Here is a 4,877-nt window from a genome sequence, read left to right as displayed (position 1 = left end):
TAATTTATAAGACTTGGTGCTCATTATTTTAATAAATTTGAAAAAAATAAAATATTAATAAGTTATTTTCCAGCTTATTTTTTATGACATAACCAAATACTAGAAAGTGTTTTCCAATTTATTTTTCATTACGCTACCAACCATCAGAAAATAATTCACTTTCCAAAAAAAAATTACTTTCCTGCAAACAAATATGGCTGATGAGCATAGGATTCTTTGCAACTCATAATAATAATAATAAAAAAAAAATCAAGACATATTCATAAATAAAAAATAAATAAAAAAAAGATCAAGACATATTCATAAATAAAAAATAACTAAAAAAATCACTGAAACTTTTAATTCAAGGTCCGATACTAATTTGAGAAATGTCCACTAATAATAAACAACTAATGTATAAGCTCAAAAAATAATGTGGATAGTAATGAAACGTTTAAAATAAACTTAGAATAAAATACATAGCAAATGTAATATTTTCTTGAAAAAAATGAAATAATGATGATTTTTATTTTTTTAGTATAATTAATATTTTTATTTAAATCTTTAGAAACTATATATATTTTAGAATTTTTAATGTTTTTTTAAAACTAAATAGCAACTCTCTCTCTTTTTTTGTTTTTTTTTTTTTAATTTCAAAGGTCCCATTTCATGTGGAGGGAGAAATCCATCATAAACTATGAGACCAAGTGAATAATTTAATTTCATGATATCAATAGATTATTTCGAGAAAACGCATATTTTTTATAATAGGTTACATACATTTTACATAATACTAATTAATCGTAAGTATAGCAGAAATATGAAGAAGGATATTTGAAGTCGTAATTTTGAAAGCCCCAAACTCGATGCTTTTACTAAAACGTTTGAAGCAATCTTGACACAAAGAGCGAGCCTTACGTTAAAAAAAGAGAAGGGCGAAACAGATGAAATAAAATATAATGTGTTATAAACCTGAAAGATCCAGGCCTTGATCTGTTGTTTCATTCCCACAAAGAGCAACATAGGCTTCAAAAAACTTGTCTGATAATAGCACAAGAAAATCTAAGTTCTTGACGCCATTGAAGAAAGGATCCATGGCGTTGGAATTGAGATTTGCCTACACACGACGAAAAAGAGAAGAAATTAATGAAGTCAATAGATAGCCACATTAATTTAGCTGTAAGAAACAAATTTATATCGAAGTAGACAAACGAATTTATATCTATGTGCAAGTTTATTAGTCATATTGCACACCACCAGCACTATGAATAGAAGCATCTGTTTCAAGATCCAATAAGAGCAGCTTGCTTGGTTTTGCATTATCAGTAGTTATGCCGAGAGAGAAGTATCACTGACATGCCAGATTATTAGCAAACTCTTCCAAAGCTAAACATGAAAAATGAAACATTTGCGTATCCATTTCTGTACAGTTTAAGTGAAATATACAAGTTCGATCTTCAATAAGCAACACATGCGCTGAAACAAGAAGATTTTATGTTCTGGTTCTGGTTAGGAAAAGGTAAAACCAAGTTATATCAGAGAAATGAAAATTTTCAGTTCTACCGCATTGTATTATATCCTTCTGAGTAGTGGAAGCTGCCTTGGAGAAATTACTGATAAAGATACCATTAACTGCATGAAAAAAAAAAAAGTCAACAACAGAGAGACTATTTGAAGGCCTATCAACACTAGTATTGAACATGCAAACTTTTTTATCACTACCTGGATATATAACTTAGCAATTGACACAACATCTGTTGTCTTTGCTCGTGTTCCTAAAACTAAAATCTCATGTCTTGGATTTCCATTTAACGGCATGTCCACAAAATTAAACGGATTACTGCTAGCCACAAGAATGCAGTGCCTTTGCTCTTGGACCTCACTGGGATACGTTTGGAACATCTGATGACGAATAGAATGGATAGCCGATTGCTACACTTGCCTTCTATTAAAGCATTGTTATAGCAAATAAGCGAGGCCTTTTGAAATGCCAGAGGTTTCAGGGTAACTGCCATCAAATTTGAGATCCGACAGCCATTGAAGAAAAGCAGTCAAATCCCTTGTCGAACTTGCAGGTTGTGTTGAGAGTTCTATATAAAGATAATGCCTATATCTATAAAAAATAATAAAATAAAAAATTCGGGGTTGTATTGAATAATATTTCAAAACAAGCCAGTCCTTCGTAACATAATGGCACATGCTTAGACTTTCATCTAAACGTTTAAACTAAATAAAAATATTAGCAACAATTCAATATATATATAATTTTTAGGTTGTACATGCATATGCATTCAAGATAGCAATTTAACATATGAACTGCTTTCTCTTTGTTTATTTTAAGAAATCTTATATATATATATATATATTTTAATTTTGATAGAATTTTCTTTATATTTTTAGATACCAAATTATCAACTTAATCATTTCTCAACCTGTAACTTCAATCACAATATTTATCTCATCACTTGGACTTTCAAAACTCAAGCACATTTTAATATTTTAATTTTATTTTCTATAAAACACTATGATAAAAGCTAATAAATTTATAACATGCATCGTCTGTTTCCTTTTTATTTTTTTTCAAGTATTTGTGCTCAAAATATATATACAACCAACTATAATTCAACTTAATAATAATATTATTATAAATTACATTATACACAAGATAATAAGTTAAATATAACAATTTGTAGATATGGAAGTATATTACAACAAAATATTAGTTTTTTCAATTACATTAATCACATAACAAAATTATTTATTTAAGTATCTCCTTTCCAAATCGAGGGTGTGATTTATCTAAAAACATAATGGCATTAAACATGGTTAAAAAAATTACACATTTCAATAAGTAATTGATCGAGGACTAACTATTTATATACATTAAAGTGACTTTCATATCATCGAATAAATTATCTAACTTTTTTTTTGAAATTTTTAATTTCATAAATTCTCTTCTAGACAGGGATAAACCTACTAAAATAAAAATATAAAGAATGTCTCCCACAACCAGCATATTTAATTTTAAAATTTTACAATTAATCGATTTTTACATCGAGTGATTAACCCATCAAGTATATTTAATTTTAAAATTTTACAATTAATTTATTTTTACATCGAGTGATTAACCCATCAATTCATAAATTAATTTTTTTAACATGACCATTCAACCAGGCATAAATTCTAGTAATCAAGAAATAATCTTAAAGGCTTACTCATTCACCATGATATTATTTTTAGTAACCAAGAAATAATCTTAAAGGCATGCCCATTTACTAGGGCATTATTTTCAGTAACCAGGAATTTTAGTAACTAGAAAATAATGTTTCAAGGCTTGCCTATTCACCAGAGCATTATTTCCAGTAATCAGAAAAGAATAAAATTCCTTCTATAAATAAAAAATATAAACTAATTAATTACTCTAAGGTGTCGAACACAACCAATACTGGAATTTACAATCTATAAAATTCCTTCTACAAATAAAAAATATAAACTAATTAATTACTTCAAGGTGTTGAACACCTACCTAGTATCTATACGCATGAGGAGGTCCCATGTTATTGATTAGGTCCTGCGACATTCTCTGTACCAACAAAAATTATTTTGTCATTGTTCATTCATCCGAACCGATAAAATTCTAATACCCATTACATATTCTTTGATAAAATCCAACACTCTTAATTAAGCTTAATTAACTTATAATTCAAGGAAGATGATCCCTCCTTTTAAAACATTTACTTATTTTTTCATAAAAGTCTCCATTCAATTTAACCTATCAACATCAATTGTCTTTAATTTGGTAAAATTTCTCAATAATATTATTAGAACTACATTCTCTAATTTTTCTTCTTCATTTAGCCCAAAATAACCTAGGCAAGGAATTGAATATTTTTATTTTCTCTTTGAAAAATTCTTACTCCATTCATATAATAACACTTATAAACCTTTATCTTCTCTTATTTTCCAAACAATTGTATTAAACCTCAAATCCCCTAAATTATTTTTTATTTAGCCAAATATCCAATTAAAATGGGGAACAATAATTTTTTTTTCTTTTATTTAAAATTAAACATATACCCAATCATAGTTTATGTTATCTAACATGGTTCAAACATAATTTGCATTATTCCTACAAATTATAACATAATTCCTCAACTTCACATAATCATAATTTTGCATAATTCTTCATCAAATATAAAATTAAAGGAATTAATTATTCAGAGCATGTTATTTACCCCACTTTGATAAGGATTTAAAGAAAGAATACAAGAAAAATCAAGTTTTCTTCTTCTCCCTCTTCAAACCCTTGCTTGGAATTCTTCAAACCCTAGCTTGGAACCCTTCCTCCAATGCACTCATCACCTTAAATTCACCCCCCCTCTTGATGTTTAATTAGGTTAATTACTCTAATTACTTATTTTAATTAGTGTAATTAATGAGAATTTAAGTAGAAAAATCACACCATTTTCCCCCTTCTTTATTAAAACAAACTCACGGCCAAAAGAGAAAAAATAGAGCATTTATAGTTTAACTTTTACCTATTTACACATTGGTCCTCATTTCTTCTCATTTTTATTTTGGCCACCCAACTCTTCTTTTTACTGAATTCACACCATAACATCTAATATTTTATTCTATTATATCTAATTACAATACTTGAAATCCTTTTATTTAATCTATTTGATACTTCATTTATTTTACTCCAATTATAATTTAGCAATTTTTCACATTCTCTTCCCCTAAAAGGAAATTTTGTCCTCAAAATTGAACCTCATACTAGAATTTAGAAATAATTTGGGGTGTTTTTGTCTCATTTGAGATTCTCTTTCCTAAATCACCTCCTTCATTTAGGAATTCCTCCACAATATTTTGATAATCATAATCTTTTTATTTTTTAA

This window comes from Populus euphratica, unplaced genomic scaffold (genome assembly GCF_000495115.2).
Source record: "Populus euphratica unplaced genomic scaffold, PopEup_1.0 scaffold610.1, whole genome shotgun sequence".
In the NCBI taxonomy this organism is placed as follows: domain Eukaryota; kingdom Viridiplantae; phylum Streptophyta; class Magnoliopsida; order Malpighiales; family Salicaceae; genus Populus; species Populus euphratica.
This window is presented reverse-complemented; position numbering follows the sequence as displayed.